This window comes from Balaenoptera borealis (genome assembly GCF_965194805.1).
Source record: "Balaenoptera borealis genome assembly, chromosome: 7".
NCBI classification, from domain to species: domain Eukaryota; kingdom Metazoa; phylum Chordata; class Mammalia; order Artiodactyla; family Balaenopteridae; genus Balaenoptera; species Balaenoptera borealis.
In genome coordinates, this window is record NC_138864.1 from 64064702 (window position 1) to 64079391 (window position 14690).

The 14690-nt window shown below is 35.9% G+C and overlaps 2 protein-coding genes across 18 annotated transcripts in view; one reads left to right on the forward strand and one right to left on the reverse strand.

Annotated features, from left to right (window-relative positions):
- The window catches only part of SCIN (scinderin), a 111523-nt gene extending 100418 nt beyond the window's left edge, over positions 1-11105 (reverse strand). The window contains exon 1 of the mRNA XM_082398333.1: positions 11035-11105. The gene's annotated coding sequence lies outside the window, so the exon portion shown is untranslated. The remainder of the gene's footprint in view (positions 1-11034) is intronic.
- LOC309631745 (uncharacterized protein) overlaps positions 1-14690 on the forward strand; it is a 46398-nt gene that overhangs the window by 20232 nt on the left and 11476 nt on the right. The window lies entirely within an intron of this gene.

Below are 14690 nucleotides of genomic sequence, written 5' to 3' on the forward strand. Positions count from 1 at the left end.
GATACTATACATAGAGAATCCTAAAGATGCTACCAGAAAACTCCTAGAGCTAATCAATGAATTTGGTAAAGTAGCAGGATACAAAATTAATGCACAGAAATCTCTTGCATTTCTATACACTAATGACGAAAAATCTGAAAGTGAAATTAAGAAAACACTCCCGTTTACCATTGCAACAAAAAGAATAAAATATCTAGGAATAAACCTACCTAAGGAGACAAAAGACCTGTATGCAGAAAATTATAAGACACTGATGAAAGAAATTAAAGATGATACAAATAGATGGAAAGATATACCATGTTCCTGGATTGGAAGAATCAACATTGTGAAAATGACTCTACTACCCAAAGCAATCTACAGATTCAATGCAATCCCTATCAAACTACCACTGGCATTTTTCACAGAACTAGAACAAAAAATTTCACAATTTGTATGGAAACACAAAAGACCCCGAATAGCCAAAGCAATCTTGAGAACAAAAAATGGAGCTGGAGGAATCAGGCTCCCTGACTTCAGACTATATTACAAAGCTACAGTAATCAAGACAGTTTGGTACTGGCACAAAAACAGAAATATAGATCAATGGAACAGGATAGAAAGCCCAGAGATAAACCCACGCACATATGGTCACCTTATCTTTGATAAAGGAGGCAAGCATATACAGTGGAGAAAAGACAGCCTCTTCAATAAGTGGTGCTGGGAAAATTGGACAGATACATGTAAAAGTATGAAATTAGAACACTCCCTGACACCATGCACAAAAATAAACTCAAAATGGATTAAAGACCTAAGTGTAAGACCAGACACTATCAAACTCTTATAGGAAAACATAGGCAGAACACTCTATGACATACATCACAGCAAGATTCTTTTTGACCCAGCTCCCAGAGAAATGGAAATAAGAACACAAATAAACAAATGGGACCTAATGAAACTTAAAAGCTTTTGCACAGCAAAGGAAACCATAAACAAGACCAAAAGACAACCATCAGAATGGGAGAAAATATTTGCAAATGAAGCAACTGACAAAGGATTAATCTCCAAGATTTACAAGCAGCTCATGCAGCTCAATAACAAAAAAACGAACAACCCAATCCAAAAATGGGCAGAAGACCTAAATAGACATTTCTCCAAAGAAGATATACAGATGGCCTACAGACACATGAAAGAATGCTCAACATCATTAATCATTAGAGAAATGCAAATCAAAACTACAATGAGATATCATCTCACACCGGTCAGAATGGCCATCATCAAAAAATCTAGAAACAATAAATGCTGGAGAGGGTGTGGAGGAAAGGGAACCCTCTTGCACTGTTGGTGGGAATGTAAATTGATACAGCCACAATGGAGAACAGTATGGAGGTTCCTTACAAAACTACAAATAGAACTACCATACGATCCAGTAATCCCACTACTGGGCATATACCCTGAGAAAACCATAGTTCAAAAAGAGTCATGTACCAAAATGTTCATTGCAGCTCTATTTACAATAGCCAGGACATGGAAGCAACCTAAATGTCCATCGACAGATGAATGGATAAAGAAGATGTGGCACATATATACAATGGAATATTACTCAGCCATAAAAAGAAATGAAATGGAGGTATTTGTAATGAGGTGGATGGAGTTAGAGTCTGTCATACAGAGTGAAGTAAGTCAGAAAGAGAAAAACAAATACAGTATGCTAACACATATATACGGAATCTAAGGGAAAAAAAAGCCATGAAGAACCTAGTGGCAAGACGGGAATAAAGACACAGACCTACTAGAGAATGGACTTGAGGACCTGGGGAGGGGGTAGGGTGAGATGTGACAGGGTGAGAGTGTGTCATGGACATATATACACTACCAAATGTAAAATAGATAGCTAGTGGGAAGCAGCCGCATAGCACAGGGAGATCAGCTCGGTGCTTTGTGACCACCTAGAGGGGTGGGATGGGGAGGGTGGGAGGGAGGGAGATGCAAGAGGGAAGAGATATGGGAACATATTGTATATGTATAATTGATTAACTTTGTTATAAAGCAGAAGCTAACACACCATTGTAAGGCAATTATACTTCAATAAAGATGTTTAAAAAAAAAAAATCATTATGTTGTACACCTTAAACTTATACAGTGCTGTACGTCAATTATATCTCAATAAAACTGGAAGAAAAAAATATAAATAAATAAATAAACTATATATAGCAATGAATATGTATAACTGGCAAAATAATTGTTTTGAAAAGATGTTTTAGAAACATATTTGTTGTACAGAATGAGATAAAAATGCAGCACGGTTGAATGATTCTAAAAGTTGTCCTAAAATTCCCTGAAAGAGACAAAATTTTTCTCATTGGAAAACTACTTTACTTGAGTTTTAAACTGCATCTGGTTTGAATTAGCTTTGGAAATCACTGCTCTGTTTTTCTAAAGTAAGTGCTGGATAATCTCCACATAATCCTGATGATGGCATCACTTTATTTTTTTTTTGATAGTCACTTCATTTTTCAAAACTTTCACAAAGAGGAATATACACAGCAGTTTATACCTGGGTCTTTACCGATTGTTAATGCAATTGTTTGACCTTTGACAGTAAGCGTGTGACTAGGTCCATCGCTAGCTCACCCCTGTTGTACAACTGTATGCAAATATTGAACATTTCTTCTCACTGCTTTCAACTCTTAATTATCAATATTCTCACCAACCTCAGAATTAAATCAATATTATTGTGGCACCAATAAAAAGCTTCTCATCATACAAGTGACAGTATTTTCCCCAAAATCTATTTCTTACCTAATAGGACCTTAATATTTTAAATTCACTAATCCTCCATTTTATTCCATAGAGATATAAATTGAGAGATCAGACAGAATTCAGCTACCTATTGTTGGAAAAAAAAAAGGTGCCCAAGCCTTTAAAGAATGCACAAGAGCTCTCAAACTGCTCATGGATGACTCAGAGAAGAGAGGCTAGGACCCTTGGGATCCTGGGAGCTTGATGACATTAACCAGGCCAGGCCGTTTGGTCTACTGTCCTGTTTCAGGCTGGACCTGTTCAGGGAATTTTAATTAAAGGTTTAAGAGATGCAGGTTCTGGAGAACAACTGTTGAAATCAATTCTAGCTCTGTCACTTACTGTGTGATTTGGGCTAACTGTCTGTGGTCTCTTTAAAAAAGGAGAATACTAATCTCTAGTTCATAGGGTAGTTCTGAGGATTAGTTAAATCAATCCATGTAAAGTGCTTAGGATAGTGCCTAGCCCAAGGTAAGGGCCTAGTAAATATTAGCTATCATCATCATCACCGTCATTATAAATACCCAGGCTAAATCCCATATAGACAGAAATACATAACTACATATATGCACACATGCACATACATACATATAAATATGCAGTATGAGCCAAAATAGTATGTCTTTTGGATTTGTCTTGCGATATTCACTTACCATGGACTACTTTTTCAGGTGAGTACATGTAGATTTATTTCATTAAAAAATTGCTGTGTTGTAGCACATTATATTGATGTACTATTCTTACAATGGTGTACCTTTAGTTTTTCCTTCTAGGATTTTTGCTTTACAAATAATACTTAAAGCTGCAATGTTCTATACATAACTTTGCATATAAATAGCACTCTTTCTGAAGAATAGATTCCAAGAAGTAAAAGTGATGGATCAAATTATATATCTATTTTTTAAAAACTGATTGATACTCTATTCTCCAAGTATATTATGCCTATTTTATACTTCCAAAAACTGTAGAATACTATCCATTTCCACAGACCCTAACCAGCATTTAATGCTATTAATTTAATTATTGCAAATCCAATGCATATGATATTGTATTGCATTTGGTTTTCATTTACATTTCCCTGCTAATAGTGAAGATAGCATATTTCCTTATATTTATTGGCTGTCTATAGGTATTCTATGACTTTTAGGTTCATATTATTTATATATTTTTATATGTATGGTTTCTTTTCTTCTATTTCTTTCATCATTGTGTATATCAGGAATATTAACTCCTTGTCTCATATATGTGTTACAAGTATTTTCTCCAAGCCTGTTGGTGGTTGTATCTAGACATTTCTCCTTTTTAAGTGGGCCTTTCCACACTGACCTTAAAATATTCGCTCCTACTGTCTTCTAATAATCTTATAGCTTTGTTTTTGCTCTTTAGATATTTTATCTGCATATAAAATAGTTTTGCATTATTTTGGTGGTAAATAAATAGCTTAAATATGTTGGTAGCGAATTTCCTCATAATTAAATAAATGTGAAATCAGAGATAGAAACTGAGAGATGGATGGGACTTTAAAGATTATTCAGCCCATAGTCCCATCTTGCTAGTCAGATGATTAAAGCCCAGTATGAGAAAAAGAAGTCATTTACTGCAGCACTAAGGGTAACATGATTTGAATGTTAAGGCTTGATCTGAAATTGCTTCATATGACCAGAGCATCTCTTCCCATGACATTTCCTGCCACACGGGTCTGTATTAAGCAATTTAGCTGGTAGTACTCTCATGTTTAGCTTCTCCTTCTCTGAAATCATAGTCCTTTATAGCATTATTTCAGGTAGATAGAAATTATTTTTGAACCCTTTTTCTTTCAACATAATTTTTTTTTTCAAAGGTCTTACTGAGAGAGCCAACTTTTGATTTGGCTCAACCCTTCTGAAAATAATAAAGTTTAATATTCCAACTATAAATATCTACCAGACATGAAAGTATTCACTGTTCTAGGCCAGACCCAGGTAGGAAACATATAACTTGATTCTTAAACTATGGAAACAAAATTTTAAAGGGACAAAAATTTTAAAGGGACAATTTGTGGTACAAATTTGTTTGTTTTTGAGAGGGATGATTTTAGCTTGGTTTTAATTTTTATTAGCATTACTTATTAGCTCTTATTGTTTCTTTTCTACTTGCTAAAGTAATGCATAAACTGAAGAAAATTTAGAAAATGTATAAAATATTAAAAAATTCTACTCTGTGTAATCACTTTAAATATTTTCATACATTCTAATCTTTTGTGTATATAAATGTGATATTTTGAGCAAAATTAATATCATATTGAACATGATTTTTCTTTTTGAGATTTACATTCATTATTTAAAATAGCATTTGAAAATTATGAGATTTAACATTAAAATCTGGGAAGATTTGTGGCAGCTCAATTTATAATCTGCTGTTGTCCTTGGGGAGAAGGTATCCCTTTTACATGATGTTAATTTTTAAAGCTTTTCTCAATTCTTAACCTTAATATTTTGTTCCTCCCTCTTTGAGAAAACTAAGTAAATATAATAGCCAAATTGTCTAAGAAGGTCGCAAATACCTTCTGTGTGCAAATACTGAGCCCGCGCACTCTGGAGCCTGCGCACCACAACTAGAGAGAAGCCCGCGCACGGCAACTAGAGAAGCCCACGCGCCGCAATGAAGATCCTACCTGCCACAACTAAGACCCGACGCAGCCAAGTAAATAAATAAATAAATATTTTAAAAAGGGACCATAGTATTTTGCTTCAACAGGAATCTGGGATGAAATGAATAAGCTCTGTATCAAATTAAGGTTACTGAGCAAATTTTCCCTGTGAGTGGACAAGTATTTGAAAAAAATAAAGGATACCAGACCAATGCAGCAAGTGGAGCTAAGAAAACATAATGAACTGTTGTAGAATGTGTACTTCTCATTCTAGGAGACAATTCAAAGCTAATACAGCAGTGAATAGAGGTAAACGTACGGTTTTGAAAACATTATTTAGAGAGTAAAAAAGAATATTAAGTATCTAAGCCTTCAAATAAAGAAGATAGAAAAGGATTAACAGAATAAACAGACAACAGCAAAAAATTAAACAAGGGAATAATAAAGATAATGTCATTAAATGAAATGGAAGACAGAACTATGATTTACAAAACTGAAAGCTGTTTTTTTAAAGATCAGTAAGTCAGACATACATTTGAAAAAATTGATCATCAGTAAGAGTGTGAATGCAAACAACATACAGAATGAAGGGAAATAACTAAAGATATAAGACATATTGAAACTTATCAAATTATGTTGTGAATAATATTTTAACAGTACATCAGAAAACCACATTAAATGGAAAATGTAAAAATGTAGTGACAAAATTAGTAAAAGATGAAAAAACAACTTAAATAGACTAATAGCCACTAAATATATCATATTACTAATGGTAAGTTTTCTCTTAGAAAGCCCTAGACAAGGAAAAGTTTATAGGTAATTCCTACCACATATTCAGGGAACAGTGCTAATCCCTATTTCTACAAAGTAAACCAAAAAATAGGAAAAGGGGAAAAACGCCAAGCTATTGTTATGAGTCCACATTAATTTTCCTTGGCCACATTTTCTCAAGAAGACATCTTTTAAAAATCATTAAGAAAAGAGCTTTTGGGGGGGGCCAGAGAGGAATAGATTGGGAGATTAGGATTGAGATTTACACACTACTATATATAAAATAGATAACTAATAAGGACCTACTGTATAGCACAAGGAACTCTACTCAATACTCTGTAATGACCTATATGGGAAACGAATCTAAAAAAGAGTGGATATATGTATATGTATAACTGATTCACTTCGTTGTACACCTGAAACTAACACAACATTGTTATGTTATGCAATGCCACTGCTGGGAGTATATCCGGAGAAAACTATACTTGGAAAACTCACATGCACCCCAATGTTCATTGCAGCACTACTGACAATAGCCAAGAATGGGATTCAAACAAAAGCCCATCAAAAGAAAAATGGATAAAGACGATGTGGTACCTATAAACAAGGGCATATTAGCCATCAAAAAAGAAGGAAATAATACCATGTGCAGCAACATAGATGGACCTATGGATGACCATACTAAGATGGACCTACGGATGATATACTACCTAAGTCAGAGAGAGAAAGACAAATATCATAGGGTATTACTTATAGGTGGAATCTTAAAACTGATACAAATGAACTCATTTGCCAACCAGAAACAGACTCACAGAATTAGAAAACCAATTTAGGGTTGCCAAAGGGGAAACATTGGGGAGCAGCGTTAATCAGCAGTTCCGGATTCACATATACACACTAATATATATAACACATACCATCCAAAAGGACATACTGTATAGCACAGAGAAGTCTACTCAACAGCCTGTAATAACCTATAGGGGCAAGGAATGTGAAAAAGAGTAGACATACATCTATGTATACCAGAATCAAGTTGCTGCACACTGAAACCAACACACCACTGTAAGTCAACTATGCTCCAAAATGAAATGAACATTATTTTAAAAAATAAAACGAAATGCCTACAATATTCCCCTCAGGCCCCGGTGACCCGGCTGCTCTAACATCCCTGGAACCCGGGCAGCCTTGGCTCTCAAGGCTGGACTGTCCTGGGGCTGAGGGAGTTGGGAAGGATGTGCCAGGAAATGAGCCCTCACTGGACCTGTAGTGACTATCGCCTCTGCACAAAAGCACAATCTCCAGACCCAGGCCGGCCCTCCACAGCTAATCCAAGCTGAGCGCACCCAAGGATGGTGGACCCTTTGGTCTGGAAGAGCTTTGAAAAGTCGCCTGGTCTCCAAGCCTCCTGGTGCTGGGATTCCCACCTCCCATCTCCTTCCGCAGATTCACCCCACCTACTGACAACAGCATCCCCAGCATAGCAGGCTTGCAGGGGCCGGGATTTGGGGCAGGGAGAGGGTGAAGGGAAATAGGGAAAAAGTGTTCATTTCGGTACATTCCACTCTCATTTCCAACCCAGGAACAGGACCGACACTAAGGCTCTGGGGCCCCAGTAACCAGAGCGGGGCAGGAAGAAATCCTCCTGCCTTGTGGCCGTTTCTAATAACAACAACTTTAAAACCAGTACTTATTGGCATTTAATACTCACAAGGCCTGTGGGGTTGTAGAAGACACCTCCCTCAGAAATGGCCTGCGGTAGGCAACTGACTACTATTTCAAAACAGCGCAGGCTTTCAGAGAAGCACTTTCAAGAGGTCAATTTTGCTCACACCATTTAAAAAAAAAAGCACATGAAAATTTCTCAACATCACACACTATTAGAGAAGTACAAATCGAAATTACAAGGAGGTATCACCTCGCAACAGTCAGAATGGCCGTCATCAAAAAGTCTACAAAAGGTACATGCTGGCGAGGGTGTGGAGAAATGGCAACCCTCCTACACTCTTGGTGGGAATGTAAATTAGTACAGCCACTGGGAGCACAGGATGGGGGTTCCTGAAAAACCTAAAAACAGAGGTAGCCTATAATCTGGCAATCCCACTCCTGGGAGTATATCGGAGAAAACTGTACTTGGAAAAGACACATGCACCCCAATGTTCATTGCAGCACAACTGACAATGTCATGACTTGGAATCAGACATAAAGTCCATCGACAGAAAAATGGATAAAGACACTGTGGTACCTATACACAAGGGCATATTACTCAGCCATCAAAAAAGAAGAAATGACACCACGTGCAGCAACATAGATGGACCTAGGGATGATCATACTAAGGCAAGTAAGTCAGAGAGAGAAAGACAAATATCATAGGGTATCACTTATAAGTGGAATCTTAAAACTAATACAAATGAACTCATTTACCAACCAGAAACAGACTCACAGAATTAGAAAACCAATTTAGGGTTGCCAAAGGGGAAAAACCCCAGGGCAGGGATAATCAGCAGTTTGGGATTCACATATACACCCTAATTTATATAACACACACCACTCTGGTTACTGGGGCCCCAGAGCCTTAGTGCCGGTCCTGTTCCTGGGTTGGAAATGAGAGTGGAATGCGCTGAAATGAACACAAGGACCTACTGTATATAGTACAGGGAACTCTACTCAACAGCGCCTACAGGGGCAAGGAATGGGAAAAAGAGTAGATATACATCTATGTATACCAGAATCAAGTTGCTGTACACCTAAAACCAACACACCATTGTAAGTCAACTATGCTCCAATATGAAATGAACATTAATTTAAAAATAAACCAAATGCCTACAATATTCCCCTCAGGCCCCAGTGCAACAGTAAATACGAATATACTGAATGGTGAATGTAATGAAATACTACTCAGCCATAAAAAAGGAGAAAATTTTCCCATTTACAACAACATGGATGGCCTTGGTGGATATTATGCTAAGTGAAATATGTCAGACAGGGGCTTCCTTGGTGGCACAGTGGTTAAGAATCGCCTGCCAATGCAGGGGACGTGGGTTCCATCCCTGGTCGGGGAACAAAGATCCCACATGCTGCAGGGCAACTAAGCCTGTGCGCCGCAACTACTGAGCCTGTGCTCTAGAGCCCGCAACTGACAACTACTGAAGCCTGCGCACCTAGAGCCCGTGCTCCGCAACATAGAAGCCACCGCAATGAGAAGCCCACGCACCACAACGAAGAGTAGCCTGCACTCACCACGACTAGAGAAAGCCTGTGTGCAGCAACGAAGACCCAATGCAGCCAAAAGTAAATAAATTTTTAAAAAAAAGAAATATGTCAGAGGAAGACAATTACTGTATGATATCACTTATATGTGGAATCTAAAAAATAAAACAAACTAGTGAATATAACAAAAAAGAAACAGACTCACAGATAAAGAGAACAAACTAGTGGTTACCAGTGGGTGAGGGATGGGGGAGGGACATCATAGGGGTAGGAGATTAAGAGGTACTAACTACTATGTATAAAATAAATAAGCTATTGTACAAGGTTATATTGTACAACACAGGGAATATAGCCAATATTTTATAATAACTATAAATGAACTATAACCTTTAAAAATTGTGTCACTATGTTGTACACCCGAAACATATAATAGTGTACATCAACTATAACTTAATTTAAAAAAAAGAAAAGAAAAAAAAAAGCTATGCTAGGTATGCTCTGGGTGGTGTTCGTGCCTGGATGGACAAGGGTATTCAAACAAGATTGGTGAGTAGGGAAGGCCAGAAGAAGGCTGTTGGGAGGATGACTCCCAGGAAATGGCCAAAGGCACGTGAGGAGTTAGTGAGTTGGTACACCAGCCTTCTCAGATGACAGGAGATAGCGTTACTGAGGCAAGGAATACAAGTGTTAACAGTGCGTGGAAATAGGATGTTTCCTGTTTTCTTGAAAGGAGGCAAAAGAATGTGGAATGGTGACATGGTCACTGGTAGTTTTCCAGAATTCAGCTGAAATCTAAGAAAAATAATAATTATCTGATCAAGGGACTGGATTCTTTCAGACTCCACTTAAAATGGTTTAAGCACCATGCAAATACTTCACTTATAATTCCTAGGATAGTAGAGGTTCCATAGGATAAAGTACACAGTAGTAAAAAAAAGTCATTTGAGTAGTCATTCTCAAGAGTTAATCTAAGTGTTCAACAACAAATCTTAAAATTTTTGCCCACTGTTCTTGCATGTCTTAGTAAACTTTTCTTCCACAACGATCCATAAATGCCCTGTATGCATCTGGCCACCTTCTGTGTCTCTTAAGGAAGATGGTACAGAGGAAGTTAGCAAAAGCAAACATGTATCGACTTTTTCATTTATCTTTTTTAAATTGCTATTTAATAATCTTCGCTTTAAAAGCTTGCTTTGCATGCCAAATGCACATCTTGTTCTGCTTGGACATACAGGGCTGTTCAAAGCAGCCTTATTTGTCCAGGGGAGAATTTGAGCCATGAAGTATGTGTTTCAGCATCTTTTTTCTGAGTGTATGACAGAGTCTTCTTGTCGGTCCTTCTTACTTGAGTGCAATTCACTCAAAATGGGCTGCTCCAAATAAAGTGGGAGTAAACCTGAGTAAGATTCCTCACAATCTTCAGACCTCAATCCACCATGCCAACTATCTTTGTAATAAGAAAAAAAAAATCCAAAATTCTAGATAATCCACTATTTGCATTTTAAGAAAAATCAGAAATCTGCATGCTTTACTTTTAAAGATAGAAGTAGCTTTCACTCCAATAAATGAAAAACTCCTTCATTAAAGCAATCCTTAACGACGGTGCAGGAGACAAACCGCAACAGCCATAGAGAAAGAGGCAAACTCACTGTGTGTGACACAGATTTAATAGGCCACAGGGCTTTTGGTAAAATTAGCGTTGAATCCCAGGTGCATTCATTTGTAGGTGATAAATCTTTCTGTAGTGTTCTGCTGACCTTCCTTCAGCAAAGGGCATCCACTTACTAGAGATAGGAAGACAAATGAGAAACTTAGCAATTACATTAGTCTTTGTTCATGATGTCTCTCAGAATATGGTCTCATTTTTGGAGATAAGGACCCAGGAGTAGTAAATTGCTGGGCAATTTATAAATGCTAATCTAAATAAAAATTTGCTTATCCTTTCCACCCTTTCTGCTGGAATTAATTTTGTCCTTCTTCTTCCAACTTCAATTCAAATCCTACCTTAGTTTATTTCCTTGGAAACCTCTTTTCAAAACTTTTTCACATTAGTGCTTTGTGACTCGAATGGCATATTGTGTATTCTATCTTATATTTGACTTAGACGTTTCTTAACATCAAAGTCTTGGTCTTATTGGTCTACAAAATATTCTTGGTATTTTCTCCATAGTGACTTATATATCAGGAAACTTGAGGTGTACCAATTTAATTACACACCTAGAGAAGACCTTTAAAATTTAATCCATACCAAAATGTATACATTGTTTGCAAATACATTATCTTAATTTTCCAATTATAAAATTATTTGCTACTCATTTTGAAAAGAAGAAAACAAAATTCAACCATTATCCCACTATCCAAAATCAGCCACTGTTAACACCTTATTGTTTTGTTTATAATTGATATGTAATTATAATATGTAAATACAGTATGTATTATTCACCCCTATCCAAATAAAAAATGCTGGATTATACAAATTAAGTCTGCATAAACACTATACAAATGGCACCATAATAATAATAATGGTATGTATATTTACCATGTGTTAGACAACACATGCTTTACATACATTATTAACTAAGTGCTTTACATATGTATAACAGATTTAATGGTCACAGTAATTCTATGATGAAGATTCAACTATTATCATTCCCATTTACAGATGAGGAAACCAAGATATAGACAGTTTAGGTAATTTAGGGTAATGAAGCCAAGATTCAAAGCTATGCAGCTTGCTTCTGAAATCTATATTTTAACTCATTGTTTCTCTACACAGAACACATTGAGTTACAAACTCAATCTTTAATAATATATTACAAGTTGTGGCTAAGAAAGCATATGGATTGTTGCCATTAATTAACTGGGCATTTAAAAAATTTACTGTATCATTAAAGGTGATAAGTAAAAAAATACTTTTTAAATTATTTGCCTTTTTATGTATTACTATCAAGATATAATGCAGAAAATTTATTTTTTTGCCATATTCATAACTTTATTATAATAACTTACCTGTACTTAAGTGTTGTGACTTAAACTTTAATCATTTTGGTCCCTTTTCTAAGTTGTCACAAAATTTGGTAAATTATGTTGGTACTAGATATGTAAAGAGAAGATTGTGTTATTACTAATAAATATTGTTTCATATTGCTAACATTCAATTTGGAATTTGGTTTTTCCAAATATTAAATATTTCACCAGTAAAATGCAATTTTGAGGATTTTGTTATAGCATTTAAAGCTTGCCTATAGGGCTTCCCTGGTGGCGCAGTGGTTGAGAATCTGCCTGCCAATGCAGGGGACACGGGTTCGAGCCCTGGTCTGGGAAGATCCCACATGCCGTGGAGCAACTAGGCCCGTGTGCCACAACTACTGAGCCTGCGCGTCTGGAGCCTGTGCTCCGCAACAAGAGAGGCCGTGATAGTGAAAGGCCCGCGCACCGCGATGAAGAGTGGCCCCCGCTTGCCGCAACTAGAGAAAGCCCTCGCACAGAAACGAAGACCCAACACAGCCAAAAATAAATAAATAAATAAAAACAAAAAAACATAAGGCAGATCACTCACTCTTCTGCACAAAACCATCCAGTCCCTACCTCAGAGTAAAAGCCCAAATCTTAAAAAAAAAAAACTTGCCTATTAACATTTGATAGAATAATCTAAGATTCAAGACAGTGTATAAGCAATTAATTTATGGTGGAGCAAGGACTTCGATCATCCTTCTGTGACTAATGAAATTAAAGGAATCTATTCAGAACTTGGTAAAGTAATCTTAAATGCAAATAGAGTTACATGTTTTATTTCTAGAGCTGAATTTATTTCAGGCAATAGGAAAAATATTGAACAAAGCTAAAATAATTTGCTGAGGCTGGAATAGAATAAATGTTGACTGTTTTTAGTAAACTATAAAACAAAGTTTTTTTTAACATGGTTAAAAAGAACTAATATGAACTGAAAAGTCCCAGCTTGACATTGACATATACACACTACTATATATAAAATAGACAGCTAATAAGAACCTACCGTGTAGCATAGGAAACTCTACTGAATACTCTCTAATGACCTATATAAGAAAAGAATCTTAAAAAGAGTGGATATATGTATACGTATAACTGATTCACTTTGTTGTACACCTGAAACTAATACAACATTGTAAATCAACTACACTCCAATAAAAATTTTTTCAAAGTCCCCTATTCCTTGAACTTTTACTTACCCAAGTCATGTAATTCTAACTGTAACTAGTGAAATATTTAAATAAACCAATGGCATTTGATATTTAACTGACCTCCCCTCATCTCCAAATGGTAACATATTTCATTCACTACATATAAAAGTGTTTAGATGCCCTGGACAAGTAGAGAAGGTTATGGATCAAGGCATCTTGAATTTCCCAACTTTTATCCTAATAGCTCCTAAGAGTTCACTTTTATTGAATATCTCAATATTCCAAACCCTATTGTAAGAAATTTGTACATAATTGTCTCCTTCATTACTTAAAATAACCATATAAAACATATAGTATTGTTATCCTAAAGTATAAATAAGGAAAGAGGCTTAATAACTTGTACAAAATTATTAGAAAACAAGAGAACTGGGATACACTGATCCCAGAGGCCATGCTCTTAACTGCTTCCCTATATTTTCCCAATGGAATAAATTTTTTCCTTTTTCTAGAATTTTTTTTTGGTATTATCATTCCTATTGCTTCGCTCTTTACCTAACAAGAATCATATTTATAAGTTAAATTATAGACCTAAGTATAGGATATATTCATATTCTAGTGGAATTATATATTGACTTCATTTGCATCTCCATAAATATATATTCCCCACCACCACTTTAAATTAGAAATTCTTACTCATATATTATTTAAATTATTAATTGTTAGACTCATTTAAATAATACAATACCCCCTCTTTGTCAATTTTCATTCACTCATCCATTCGTTCCATGATTTGATTTCATTACTAGACTGTAAACTCCTGTAAACTGAGGTCTGTTCTCCAATTACACCTCAGTCCAAACTCTTCTTGAGCCCTAGAAAAGCCATCCCTAGTTGGTCATTCCAACTGGCAGATAAAACCCCATCAGAAACATTAACCAGAGTCTTACCTCTCCTTTCTCATTCATTTGTTGCTGAATTTGAGTTGTACTGTTCCGTGAGAAATAAAGATGCAACTTTATACACATTATATTCACATATACTTTTTTTGCTCATGTAATAGTTGTTATAATTAAGAAATGAATAAAAACAATATATTTCCCCCTTATCTCTTTTAAGTTATTTAGAATCAGATGTTCTTTTTGTAC